Source organism: Ursus americanus, chromosome X, assembly GCF_024610735.1.
Source record: "Ursus americanus isolate L20-20 chromosome X, mUrsAme1.1.p, whole genome shotgun sequence".
Lineage (NCBI taxonomy): Eukaryota > Metazoa > Chordata > Mammalia > Carnivora > Ursidae > Ursus > Ursus americanus.
The window spans coordinates 65,750,873-65,766,285 of record NC_142164.1 but is presented as its reverse complement, the minus strand read 5'-3'; the positions used below and the strand labels follow the sequence as shown (position 1 = coordinate 65,766,285).

The window sequence follows — 15,413 nt, the reverse complement described above, 5'->3', positions numbered from 1 at the left end:
GTTCGCGTACCTACCTCCTCCACCAGACGGTTGAGCTCCCCGACGTGCAGGGGACTGTTCTGGCTCACCGTTGCACCCTTGGAGCCCCACACCGTGCCTGGCACGAACAGGGGCGCATGGATGCTCGATGGGCGAGTGCATGAACGACTGAATGGACGAATGAGTCAACACCCAGTCAAGGGCTCCCTCCACCGGGAGGCGCTCCCAGACGCCCACGGCACTGTGTTCCTATGGCCCTTGGTTCACAGCACTGCAACAGCACTTTCTAAGGCCGTGCTGTCTGGCTCCCCGCCAGGCCGGGCGTTCCCTGGAAGGCAGCATGACATCTACCTCTGTAGAGTCACAGCCTGGCACAGTGTCTCACAGGGTTGCGACCGTAACCGAACGAATGAACGAATGAACGAATGACCGAACGTGGCCTCGGGGTGGAGGAGGAAGATCTAGGCACACGAGGCGCTGTGCAATCTCCACACCAGCCAAGTGCATAGACAGCAGACCGCTGGCTGCCAGGGACTGCGGCAGGGAGGAAGGGGAAAGGACTCCCGGTGGTTACAGGGTCTCTTCAGAGGGACGGAAACAGTACAGAACCAGATACTGACGGTGCTTGCACAGTACATACAAAAAACCGCGGCACTGGGTATTTTAAAATTGTGAGTTTTATCAGATATGAATATCTCAATAAAAATAATAATATCGATAGAGAAAGAGAAGGGATTCCATGTGGGCAGAACAGAACTAATAAAGACCTGGACGGTGCTTGAGGTTGTGCACGTGTCAGGGGGACTAATACTTGTTTGGCCTAAGAGGATGATTTATGTAGGGAAATTCGTGGGAAATAGGACAAGAAATGTAGGATAGGGCTACCTAAGTATGTCCTAAATGCTTTTCCTCAGAACATTACTGTGATGAAAACCAGAGAGTCAATCAAAACAGGGTTCTTTAGTGGCACATGTCTTGGACACGCTGCATTCTACGCACACCGTCTTGGAGCAGCGTCATGCACGCCAGTTCAGTAAGCGTTTCAGGAAGTTTTACAGAAAACAAATCATGGGACTCTGCTTAACACAGCATACGCAGCTCATTTACTCACATCTTGTGGAACGCGGGTTGTGAAACACTGGCCTGGAGCGTAAAGGGTTTTGCATCACAAGCCGCAGATTCTGGAATGTATTCTGCCGGCAGTGAGAAATCACTGAAAGTTTCTGAGAAGGGAACGGATAATGATGAAATGACAGTTTTAATAAGAGTGAAAGGCCAGCGGTGTTTAGAATGGACGCGAGTGTGAGAAAACAGCAAGACCTATTTAAATGGAATTGTTAAGAGTCTAAGGGTGAAGTGATGAAGGGAGAACTAACATAGTGGCAATGGAAAGCTGTAAGAAACACTCTAAAGGAAGAATCAATAAAACCTGGTAACTGCTTTGATATGGGAAATGAAAGTTATATCAACTGAAAATGGCTCGAAAGTACACAGTTTGAGTGGCTGAGAGAATGCTGATACCCTTGAAAGAAGAAACTGGAAGATGATTCTGGGGATAAGGGATCAAGATAATGATAAGTTCTCTTTTAATCATGTTGGGCTTGAGGGAGCTTTGGGAGATAGGTAGGCTATTGCATGTATGGACTGGAACTTCGGTGACACTTGAAGTGTATCAAAATTCACTCGAAGGACAGAGTTACAGAATATAGAGAAGGAAAGAGTAGAATCATGACAATGCTCACAGTTGGATGGAGGAGTGAAAAGGCAACGCCGAGGAGCAGTGTGAAAATAAAGGGCAAAGGAAAAAGTTCCAGTAAGGAGGCAGTGGTTAATAGTGAAGGCCAGGGCAAAGAAAGAGGCTTTGTTAGGAGCTGGGAATTGATGGCACTGTTGAGTACAGTGTGGCTACGAGGGCAGAGTGAGGGAAGGAGTGGCTCAAGATGAGGACAGACAGGGAGGCAGGGCCTTGTAGGCCACATTCAGGATTTCGATCTTTAAGAGCAATGGGACACTACAGAAGAAGATTAAGCAAAGTCACGTATTTGAAAATGTACAACATTAAAAAGGTATGGAAGGAAGCTAGAGATGCAAGGAGACCAACCAAATGCTTCCTACAGCAGCTGAAGTAAAGATGGTAACTTGAAGTAGGTTGGTGATGGTGGACGTTGGGAAGAAGTGAATGACGTGGAGATATTTAGGAGGCAGAACAGCCAGGACTTGGTGATACGCTAGAAATGGGGGTGATGCCTCCATGTCTGGCTTGGGCAACTGGAAGACTGATGGTGCCATTCAGTGAGTTAGGAAACACCACAGGAGTTTTACTTTCCTTTCTACTAGCTGCCCTCATGTCCGGCATTGCTCAGGGGAATCATTCATCCTCAGTACAGTAATGCATCAGTGCAGCTACTCACCCCAAACCGACAGACTGGCCTACATGAAATACAAGTCAATGGCAGCAAACAGAGGTATTGGCTCTTAGAACTTTCTGGGGCTCATAACCGAAGCCAGTTTCTTCCGTCCTCACCATCGTAATAAATACAGCAGTCATACATATCTCTAACAAAACTAGGTGTTCTGGAACACAATGACTGTCTCTTTAGGTTCTCCTCAGGGCTCCTGAAGTAATTACTGTGTACATCAGTTTTATTGAGATATAATTCAAGTACCATATAATTTCCCCATTTAAAGTGTACAATTCAGTGGTTTTTAGTATAGTCACAGAGTTCTGCAATCATTGCCACAATTAATTTTAGAACATTTTTATCCCCTTTAAAGGGAACCGTGTGCCCGTTAGTCACTCCCCATTTCCCCCAATACTCCCCCCACATCCCTCGGCAACCACTCATCTAATTTCTCTCTCTCACAGATTGGCCTATTCTGGACATTTCGGATAAATGGAATCACACAGTAGGTAGTCCTTATAACTGGCATCTTTCACTTAGCATAATGTCTTCAAGATCCATCCATGTTGTAGCATGTGTCAGTAACTCATTTCTTTTTATGGCAGTCTGTTCCCCTCACATGTGAAGCTTCTTATGTTGCTTCTCAGGACACAGCCTCTGTTCTTATAGATTGCCCTTACCCCGGGAAAAAATCTCTAAGTCCCTGCTCCAGAGATTTGGGGGGGGGGGTAACAGGGGACCCCGTTCTTCTGAGTGATACCACCTGCTTTTAGAGCAGGGTACTGGGTAGGGTGGTAGTCTCTAGTGTTCTTGACTTGCTTCTTTGGGTGGGGAACCTCTACCCTAAGAGTTAGCTGGGGCAAGGGTCCCAGTGGTCTGACTTGTCTGGGGTAGATCCTTTGCCCTATAAGTGGGGGCTGGGAAAAGGAAGGGAGGCCTCACTCTCTTGGCCATACTTGCCAAAAATTGAGCTATTGTAGCTTGGAGCTGAAGGTGGGATAGTAAGTGCTGGCAGCCTGCTCTTCTTTGTGGGACATCATATCCTTTGACTGGGAGGCTGAGGGGAATGGGAGCATTGTTTCCTTGGCTATACTTTCCGGGAGTGGAGCTTCCATCATGCTGACCGGGGCGGGGGGCAGGGAGTGAGTGGGTCATGGTTCAAATTGCACTGACTCTCAAGGTTCTTACCAAGATTTAGTAGATTTTCTTGAATAGATCCTTTTTCATTTTCTGTATGTTCTTAAAACAATTTCTAAAGACTTTAATTGTTTTTTCTTTCTTTTCCTTTTAAAAAAGATTTATTTATTTTTAAAGATTTTATTTGTTTATTTGAGAGGGAGAGAGAAAGAGAAAGAGAGCAAGAGCACAGGAGCAGGGAGAGGGGCAGAGGGAAAACCAGACTCCCCGCTGAGCAGGGAGCCTGATGTGGGGCTCGATCCCAGGACCTGGAGATCATGACCTGAGTCAAAGGCAGATGCTTAACCAATTGAGCCACCCAGGCACTCCTAGATTTGTTTAGTTTTATTTAAGAGAGAGAGAGTGGGAGAGCGCACGTGCCAGTGGGGAGAGGGGCAAAGGGAGAGAATCCTCAAGCAGACTCCCTCGTGAGTGAGGAGCTTGATGTGGGGCTCAAGCTCACAACCCTGAGACCATGGCCAGAGCTGAAATCAAGAACTGGACGCTTAACCAACTGAGCCACCCAGATGCCCCTACTAGTTTTTTCTACAATTTTCACCCATATGGTGGTTTTGCTGGGGAACATGCCCATTCAGATTGTCATACTGCCATTACAGAGGTAGTTTTTATTGATAAGGAAACTGAGGCCAAGAGATTCAGTGCCATCTGCCCAGGGCCACAGAATCTGTTTGTGGCACAGATAAGAGTAGAAGCCAGGGGCACTCACCAGCCTTTGACTGGTTACCATCTATATTTTTAATATTTTCCCAAGCATACCCTCTAACTTAGTGAAAATCTCTTCATTTTCACCTGAGATTAACAAAGAAATATATTTTTGTTTGTATAGATTTCCTTGATTAATTCTGTAGTTGAACAACTTTTGCGTGTGTTTCTTAGCCAACTGCATCTCTTCTTTTGTAGCCTACCTAGCTAAAAACAAAAAAAAAGCTATGGCTTTTGCCCACTTTTTTCTGGTGTTGGTAATCTTTTTCTTATTGCTTTTTAATTTAAAAATTGACACACAGATCAATGGAGCAGAATAGAGACCCCAGGAATAAACCCACGATTACATGGTCAATTAATCTATGACAAAGGAGGTAAGAATATATGGGGGGGGGAGACTATTTTCGATAAATGGTGCCAGGAAAACCAGACAGCCACATGTAAAAGAATGAAACTGGACCACTTTCTAACACCATACACAAAAACAAACTCAAAATGGATGAAAGACCTAAACTTGAGACCTGAAACCATGAAAATCCTAGATGAGAATGCAGGCAGTACTTTCTCTGACATCAGCCATAGCAACATTTTTCTAGATGTTTCCTAAGGCCAGGGAAACAAAAGCAAAAATAAACTATTGGGACTGTATTTGAATAAAAAGCTTTTGCACAGCGAAGGAAACCATCAACAAAATAAAAAGACAACCTGATGAACAGGAGAAGATATTTGCAAATGATACATCTGATAAGGTGTTAATATCCAAAATATATAAAAAATGTACACAACTCAACCCCCCAAAAACAATTTAAGAAATGGACAGAGGACCTGAGTAGACATTTTCCAAAGAAGACATCCAGATGGCCAGCAGACACATGAAAAGTTGTTCAACACACTGATCATTAGGGAAATGCACATCAAAAGCACAATGAGATATCACCTTACACCAGTTAGAAGGGCTAAAATCAAAATCACAAGAAATAACAAGTGTTGGTGAGGATGTGGAGAAAAAGGAACCCTCATGCACTGTTGGTGGGAATGCAAACTGATGCAGCCACTGTGGAGAACAGTACGGAGGTCCCTCAAAAAGTTAAAAATAGAAATACCATATGATCCAACAAGTCCACAAGGGTATTTACCCAAAGAAAACAAAAACACTAATTCAAAAAGATATATGCACCCATATGTTTACTGCAACATTATAGGAAAGATATGGAAACAACTTGACAGACAAATGGATAAGGAAAGTGTGGTGTGTACACACACACACACACACACACACACACACACACACACACAGGAATATTACACAGCCATAAAAAAGGATGTGCTTGTGCCACTTGAGACAACATGGATGGATGGACCTGGAAGGTATTATCCTAAGTGAAATAAGTCAGACTGAGAAAGACAAATACTGTATGATTATACTTGTAAGTGGAACCTAAAAAAAATACCCAAACAACAAATGAATAAACAAACAAAAAGCAGAATCAGACTTATAAATACAGAGAACTAACTGATGGTTGCGAAAGGGGAGACAGGTGGTGGTTGGGCAAAATGGATGAAGGGGAGAAAGAGATCCAGGCTTCCAGTTATGGAATGGACAAGTCACAGGAATCAAAGGCACAGCATAAGGAACACAGTCAGTGGTACTGTAACAGCGATGTAACGGGACAGATGGGAGCGACACTTGTGCTTAACCCAGCATAATGTACAAACTTGTCAAATACCTAAGTTGTACACCTGAAACTAATGTAACGTTCTGTGTCAACTCAAATAAAAAAATAAATATAAATAAAAATGCTACAAATATTTTATCCAAGTCTGTGGCTTATTTTAAAGCTTTCTGTGGTATCTTGGGTCATTTATTAATTTCTGTCACTGAGGGGCGCCTTGGTGGCTCAGTCGGTTAAGTGTGTCTTCATCTCCGGTCATGATCCCGGGGTCCTGGGACTGAGCCCCACGCTGGGCTCCCCGCTCAGTGGGGAGCCTGCTTCTCCCTCTCCCTCTGCTGCTCCCCCTGCTTGTGTTGCTCTGTTTGTCTCTCTCTCTGTGTATTAAATAAATAAACAAAACCTTTTTAAAAATTTATGTAACTGAATCTATTTATTTTCCTGTATCAGCTTTTGGATGGGTCCTCTCCACCCCGTAATTTAAAAAACTATTTTCCTATATTTTCTCCTAATACCTTTATAGCTTTGATTTTATGTTTAGTTTTTTAATTTATTTTAGTTTTTCAAGATTTATTTATTCATTTTAGAGAGAGAAAGAGAGAGTGTGTGTGAGTGGGGGGAGGGGGTGAGGAAGAGGGAGAGAGAGCATCCCAAGCAGACATGGGGCTCGATCCCATGACTCTGAGACCACGACCTGAGCCGAAATCAAAAGTCAGATGCCTAAGTGACTGAGTCACCCAGGTGCCCCATAGTTATTTTTTTTTAAGATTTATTTATTGATTTGAGAGGAAGGGAGGGAGGGAGAGAGCACGAGCTGGGGGAGGGGCAGAGAGCAAATCCTCAAGCAGACTCCCCACTGAGTGCAGAGCCGGACCTAGGGCTCCATCCCAGGACCCTGAGATCATGACCTGAGCCGAATCAAGAGTCAGTGGCCTGACAGAGCCACCCAGGCACCTCTCATGTTTAGTTCTTTAATCCATCTGGATATTCTTTCTCTTGGTCTATTTTTGGTGCATTGTATGAGGTAAAAAACAGCATGAATGCTTACCACTTATATACTACTTATTATGTGCTAGACAGCTCTCTAAGTACTTTACATATATTAATTATTTAATATTACTAATAACACTGTAAAGTAGGTACTATTATTATCTTTATTTTACAGATGAGGAGACAGAGGCACAGAGTTAGGTGATATGACCAAGGTCATACAGCTAATAAATGGTGTAGCCAGATTTTAAACGGGCAGGCCGGCTCCAAAGTCTGTGTTCAACAACTGTGTTATACTGCCTCTCAGTTTAAAGGTAAGGATTTAACTTTACTTTTTGAATTGTCCTTATGTCATTTCTTAAATAGATCATCTTTCTCTCAGTGATCTGACATACTTCCTTCATTGCATACTAAACTCTCACAGATATGTCGTTCTTTTTCTGGGCTCTATCCTCTTCTATTATTATTTGTGTTTTTGTTTAAACTAATATCATAATAATTAATAATACACTATAGTTTTTATATTTGATCAGACAAATCTTCCCTTGGCTTATTTTCTTTGGAGGAAGAATTTTAGCATCATCACATTTCATTCAAAAAATCCTATTAAGAAATCCTACCAAGGGACACCTGGGTGGCTCAGTCAGGTAAGCGACTGCCTTTGGCTCAGGTCATGATCCTGGGGTCCTGGGATTGAGTCCAGCATGGGGCTCTTTGCTCAGCGGGGAGCCTGCTTCTCCCTCTGCCTGCCACTCCCCCTGCTTGTGTTCTCTCTCTCTCTCTGACAAATAAAGTCTTCAAAAAGAAAAAAAAAATCCTATTGAGATTTTTATTTTGATTGAATTTAGGGAAACTGAGTCCTATTAAGCCTCCCCATCCAGGAACATGGTATATATTCCATTTGTTGGAGACCTATGACATTTTTAGAGCAGAAAGGGAAGATCTGTAGAAAGAGACTGAAAATTAATGGAGAACTAACTGGTAAGGTGCTTCAGAAGGTATAGGAAGATTAAACTGACAGTGTAAGACTGTGGGAATATCTTTTCTTTTGAGAAAAAGGTTAAGATGACTAAATAAGTACAATGGCAGAACACTATGGTTGAGACATGGGCCAATGGGGGAACTCACACTTAATGTCCTTAATCTTCTCAATTAAAAAGATATGATGAAACCAACTATTGGGGTCATCGTGAAGTAGTTCGAAGTTTTTATCAAAGTACAAAAGGCTTTTTATGAGAGCAGAAAAGGCCTGAATCAGCCATTTTACTTGAGTTTGCAAAAAACTTGACAGGAATGAAAGGATTTCTGAGCAGTGATAAGAACCCATTTAAAGTTTAACATGAATCCGTACTGGACAGTTCTGTGCTTTTCTTTTCTTTTTTAGAATTTATTTTTTTCATAATTAACATATAATGTATTATTTGCCTCAGGGGTACAGGTCTGTGATTCACCAGTCTTACATAACACCCAGCACTCTGTGCTTTTCTCTAGTGATTCTGCTGATTAATATCAGAAGAACTGATGGTGGCGGGTCACTAGGCTAGGGAAAAAAAAAAAAAACAGCAGGCATGACCAAAAGAAGAAAAGAAAAGAAAAGAAAAAAAAAGAAAGAAAGAAGGAGAAAAGAGGGAAAAAGGAATGTGGTTAGATTGGACTATAAGAGAATGGGAAGAGCTGAGTTATTTGAAGTCCAAGTGAGAGCAAAGAATAGGTATGGGGAAGTAAGAGATTACAGTAACTAGAAAACTCTGAGTTGACAATCTTGGAAATGGAGCTTATATGGGGGTATAGACAGTAGCTAAAGAAGAGCAAAAACCTGTGAAGTGAAAAAAAAAACCACAATAAACAACCCCCCCCACCCCCGCCCCATGAAGTAAATGAATTGATGACATGGACGTCAAAGTCACTTAGGATAATAAACTGAAGTTACCAAGGAAGGAAAAACTGGGCTCAGAAAGCGCTAGTTCATGACAACACTGATAATGAAGCGACAGAAGACACAGATTTTACGTGAAGAAAAGCAGCAGGAAGATGGTGTGTAAAAAGCACAAAGTGATAAGAGGAAGCAAGGACACAGGTAATTGAGTTCCTTCTTCCGCTGAGAAAAAGGGAATGGGAGAAGATGAGCCCTCCACAAAAACGATTAGTGAGAGACAGGCTGTCTTGAGGGAAGATCCTGCTTTGTTTTAAGAAGAAGAAGGGAGAAGAGGTCAAGATTGATAATAAGGAGAATATTGCCTACAGTTCTGTGGGGGAAACACTATCTTTTTTGGGGGGACTGGATGAAGTTATAGATAACTTTGAGAGTGAGGGCAAGGATTTAGAAAACACAGAGCTATTAGAGATTAGGGGGGGAAAGGAGACTTGGGGAAAAAGGAGTGATGTAACGAAGTTTGTGTTTTAGGGAGATATATTTAATAGGGATAAAGAGGTAGAACTGGAGAAGAGAAGAAAGAGTTAGAGACCACTGAGAAAACAAACTATAGAAATCCAGAAGAGATGTGATACCTAACCTGGATCGAAGATATATTCGCATTAACCTCAATTCCAGCTACAAGGAGATGTGAAGCTTGGAAGAAGAGTGAAGCTTGGAAGTAGAAAGATGTAGATGAAGGAAAACCCCAGGACCATTGTGCTATGAAGAAAGTGCACCAGGTTCAATTCTCAGCTTTGCTGTTACACAGCCGCATGAGCTTGCGTAAGATATTTAATCTTTCAAGGCCTCAGTTTACAAAATAATAAAAGTGAAATAGATTAACCTTAAAGATCATTCATTTCAGTTCTAAATTCTATCAGTCAATGAATGAAGCTTTACCTTTCATTTCCTTTAGATCCTAAGTCTTGTTTATAAGCTATTATAAGATTGGCAGAAGGAGTAATTCTGTCAATACTGAACACGAAAAGAAAGAGGATATTGACAAATGGGTAAGCAGTGTTTCTCAAACTTTACAGCGTGTACAAGTCACTTGGGGATACTGTTAAAATGCAGATTCTGATTCAGTGGGTCTGGGATGGGGCCTGAGATTCTACACTTCTCACAAGCTCTCCACAGATGCTGATGCTACTGGTCCATGGACTATATTCTGAGGAGCAAACTCCTAGAAAGTAGAGCTCAGTAGTTTGAACCATCTTAGCTTCCTTTGTAAAAGGAAAGAGGCTGCTTTCTTCTGGGCTTCTTGCCCGTTATGCAACATGCCTTTGTGACTTTGTGACTCAGATGTCAGCTGTGAGATCGGGTTTGTCCCTTTTATTTAAGTGTAGGGATTTCCCCCTCTTAACCATGTTTCTGTATGATCATAAAAATGAACCAAGGAACTTCCACTTCTATGAGATGGAGCAGATGTACTTACTCCTATTTCTTCTACTAAGTACAACTAAAACCCTAGACATTATTCATAAAAAAACCATAAGAAGACTCCAAAAAGACATAATTCATAAAACAAATATAAGAAGACTCCGAAAGGTAGGGGGAAGAAGAAAGACTGGCTAGGGACCTTGGGGCCAAGGAATGATACACTGGTAAGTTCCCTGGGTTTTCAATTGCTTCACATTATCTCAGAGTTGGTGCTAGAGATGCCAACAGGCACAGACAAATAAAAGCCCCACAAAAAGTCTGTTTTCTCTAGACAAGGTACCAGGAAAAGGGCAGCAATGCGAGACAGGAAGCCTTTAGACATTAACTATTCTATTACAGCTGAACATCCCAGAAAAAACTGTGGTCCCAGCCCCACCCACTCCAGCAAAAGCCAAGTGAGGAGCCTAAATTTCTATCCTTGTGAGGGGGTAAGGAGGCATCCCAACCACTGCCTGCATGGTAGCAGAGAATGCCAGATAGGGAGACAAGACTTTCATACCCAATGGCCAGTAATGAGGCATTCTCCTATCCCCTGAAGTATCAGTGGAACCCAGACTTCCACTCCCAGAGAAGGGGGAACGAAGTCTGCAAACACTTGTGAAGAGGTAGGATTTTAACCACCACACAGCAGATAACGAGGCCACCCCCACCATGGTGTTAGTGGAGACCATCTGGGGCACCATCTCCCCCCAGCAGTAACAAGGAACCTTCCCCCCTGAGTATCAGTGGAGGCCAAGTGGGGAACCTGAGCATCTACTTCCACCTGGAAGCAATAAGGTCAAACTCTCTTCCCTGGCATAGCAGTGTCGGGGAAATCCAGCTAAGACGGAAGGTTCTAATGAGATTCAGAGCCCCTCATAAACATAACATGAAAATGTCCAGGTTTCAATAAGAAATTACTCATTATACCAAGAACTAGGAAGAACTCAAACTGAATGAAAAAGACAATCAATCAATGCCGACACCAAGACGACAGAAATGTTACAACACCTGACAAAGATTTTAAAGTAATCATCATAGCACAGTGAAGGAAGCAATCAACAAAATTAAAAGGCAACCTATGGAATGGGAGAAGATATTTGCATATGACATATCTGGTAAACAGTATCCAAAATATATAAAGAACTTGTAAAATCCAACACCCAAAGCACAAATAATCCAATTAAAAAATGAGAAGACAGGAAGACAGGAAGAGACATTTTTCCAAAGACATACGGATGGGCAACAGACACATGAAAAGATGCTCAACATCACTCATCATCAGGGAAACATAAATCAAAACTATAATGAGATACCACCTCACACCTGTGAGAATGGCTAAAATCAACAATGCAAGAAACAACAGGTGTTGGTGAGGATGTGGAGAAAGGGGAACCTTTGTGCACTGTTGGTGGGAATGCAAACTGGTGCGGCCACTCTGGAAAACAGTATGGAGTTTCCTCAAAAAGTTAAAAATAGAGCTACCCTATGATCCAGCAATTGTACTACTAGGTATTTACCACAAGAATACAAAATACTAATTTGAAGGGATACATGCACACTGATGTCTATAGCTACATTACCTATAATAGCCAAATTATGGAAAGAGCCCAAATGTCGACTGATGAATGGATAAAGAAGAGGTGGTATGTGTGTGTATATATATGTATATATACAAATATATCTATATATAGATACATATATATACACACAGACATATAGACATACATATATACACTACACACACACAATAGAATATTACTCAGCCATCAAAAAGAATGAAATCTTGCCATTTGCAACAATGTGGATTGAACTAGAGAGTATTATGCTAAATGAAATAAATCAGTCAGAGAAAGACAAGTACCATATGATTTCACTCATATGTGGAATTTAAGAAATAAAACAGATCAACATAAGGGGGAAAAAAGAGAGAGGCAAACCAGGAAACAGACTCTTAACTACAGAGAACAAACTGCTAATTACCAAGGGGAGGTGGGTAAGGGGAAGGGTTACATAGCTAATGGGGATTAAGGAGGGCACTTGTGATGAGCACCAGGTGCTGTACTGAAGTGCTAAACTGCTATACTGCACACCTGAAACTAATATTACATTGTATGTTAACTAACTGGGATTTAAATAAACACTTAAAAAATAAAGTTACCATCATAAAAATGCTTCCATAATATACATACTTCAAAGGAAAAAATAGAAAGTCTCAGCAAAAAAAACAGAAGATATAAAGAACAACATATGGAAATTTTAGAACTGAAACACAATAGCAGCTGAAATAAAAACCTCCATGAGTACCAGTTAGGAAAGACGTTGGGTTTGGGGGTTGGTGTTGAGGAGAATAACTGCCATGACTTTCAGTGCTTTGACGAAACCTCAGATGTGAGGCCTTCTGGCCAAGTGTCTGTGATTTCATATTGTCAGGGCATTCGCTGTATCTCTGGGGCTTGCAGCTTTCTTTAAGCTTACTATGGTGGAACCAAGAAAGAAGGTATATGCAGATTTCTACAGAAATTATGATTCCATGAGAGATTTTGAGGAGATGAAGATAGGTGGTATCTTTCAGAGTGCAAAGTGATTTTGGAATGTAAAGAATTTCTTTGGGTTGAGTTCCATTGAAGTTTTTCACTGATCTGTGTTCCTGAACTATGAAACATGAATACTGGGTTATGGAGTAGTTTCTCTTGATAAACAACTAACAAATTTTTAAAAAAGGAAAAAAAAAACCTTCCATGAATAGGTCCAACAGAAGAACGGAGGAGGCAGAGGAAAGATCAGTGATCTCAAAGAACAACAGAAATTACTCAATCTGAACAACAGAGGGAAATAGACAAATGATAAGAGAATAAAGCCACCAGGGACTGGTTTTAACCTTCCTGTCATCAGAGTCCTGGAAAGACAGGACAAAGAGGGTGGGGCTGAAAAGTACTCGAAGAAATTATGTGTGAAAACTTACCAAATTTGGCAAAAGATATAAACCTACAGATTCACAAAGCTGAGTGGATCCCAAACAATATAAACTCAAAGAAATCCACCCAAGAGGTATCATAGTCCAACTTCTGAAACTAAAGACAAAAAAAAAAAATATTGAAGGTAGCCAAAGAAAAACAATACTTTATTTACAGGGAGAAAACAAGTTAAACATGAGCTGATTTCTCACCAGAAGCCCTGGAGACCTGAGAGAAGTGACACAATATTTTTGAAGTACTGAAAGAAAAGGATCATCAACCTGGAATCCTATAACCAACAAAAACATATTTTAGGAATGACAGAGAGATAGAGACATTATCAGATAAAGAGAAACTGAGAATTTATCATCAACAGATCTTCTCTACAAAAATGGCTAAAGTAGAGCATGTGACTCTCAATCTCAGGGTCATGAGTTCAAGCACCACGTTGGGCATGGAGCCTACTTAAAAAAATGGCTAAAAGAAGCTCTCCAAACAGAAAAGAAATGATAAGAAAGGAACCTTGCAACATCAACAAGGAAAAAAGAAAATGGTAAACCTGTACTTTTATATATAGGTAAATACAGTAAGCTTTCCTTCTAAATTATGGTTGAAGGTTGAAGTGAAAATTGTAACACTGCTGTGTTCTAAATGTATATACAGGAAAATTTAGGACAATTATAAGTGGGGGAAGGTAAAGAGAAGTAAGGTTTCTATTTAAAGATTTTATTTATTTATTTGAGAAAGAGAGAGACAGACAGCATGAGAAAGAGCATGCACGAACAGCAGGGAGGGCAGAGGGAGAAGCAGAGTCCCCACTCAGCAGGGAGCCCGACACAGGGCTCGATCCCAGGATCCTGATCAGGATCATGACCTGAGCTAAAGGCAGATGCTTAACCAACTGAGCCACCCAGGCGCCCCAAGAGGTAAGGTTTCCATACTTCATTTGAACTGGTAACATGATGACAGCAGTAGACGGTAATAAGTTTTACACACACACACACACACACACACACACACACACACACACACACACACACCTGCATTCTGTAATAGCTAAAGCAACCACTAAAAAAAAAAAGCTATACAAAGAAATACAGTTAATAACACTACAGATGAAGGAAAATGGAATTCTAAAAAATGTTCAAGTAATCCACAGGAAGGCAGGAAAGGGAAAAAAGAAATGAAAAACAGAGCAAAACAAAAAAATGAAGTGGCAGACTTACTCTCAAACAGATTAGCGATCTAAATATACTGATTAAAAGACACATCAGCAAAGTGGACTAAAAAATGTGCTGTCTATATGCTGTCTACAAGAAATTCACTTCAAATATATAATTATAGGCAGGATGAAAGGCAAAAGATGGAAACAGGTATATCATGTAAACATTAATCAAAAAATAGGAGGAGTGGCAAATTAATATTAGTGATTGTAGACTCGAGAGCAAAGAAAATCACCAGATAAACAGAAAGATGATATATGCTAATAAAAAGGTCATTCTACAAAGAAGACATAGCAATCATAAATGTGCATGATTCCAACAACAGAGTCACAAAATATGTGAAGGATAAACCAAGAGGAGTGAAAGGAGAGCGAAGTAATTCCGGTTACAGTTGGAGACTTCAACAGGCCTGCTCAAACAGTAACAGAACAACTAGCCTGAAAATCAGCAAAGATATATAAGAACTTGGCAACACCATCAACCAGTGGGATCTAATCAACAATTATGGAACAATCCTCCTAATGAGAACAGGATACAATTCTTTTCAAAGTGTCTGTGGAATATATACTAAGATAGATCATATCCTAGTCCATAAAATAAATCACAAAAAATTTAAATAACTGAAATCATACAAGCTGTGTTCTCTGACCACAATGGAATAATACTAGAATCCAATAACAGAACGATAATAGGAAAATCTGTAAACAATCAGAAACTAGACAACACACTTCTAAGTAATTCATGAGTCGAAGAGGAAGTCTTGAGATAAATAAAATAATACAATGAGATAACTGAAAGTGAAAATACAACATAGCAAAATTTGTAGGCACAGATAAAGCAGCACTGACAGGGAAATTTACAGCCCTAAAATGCATACATTAGAAAAGGAGAAAAAGTCTCAAATTAATAATCTAAGTTCCCATCTCAGGAGCCAAGAAAAAGAGCAAACTAAATGTAAA

The 15,413-nt window shown here is 40.8% G+C and overlaps 1 protein-coding gene and 1 pseudogene across 1 annotated transcript in view; one reads left to right on the top strand and one right to left on the bottom strand.

Moving 5' to 3' along the window:
- The window catches only part of TEX11 (testis expressed 11), a 270,954-nt gene that overhangs the window by 2,473 nt on the left and 253,068 nt on the right, over positions 1 to 15,413 (bottom strand). The gene's annotated exons all lie outside the window — the stretch shown is intronic.
- Positions 12,634 to 12,884, top strand: LOC148106935 (cytochrome c oxidase subunit 6C pseudogene; annotated as a pseudogene).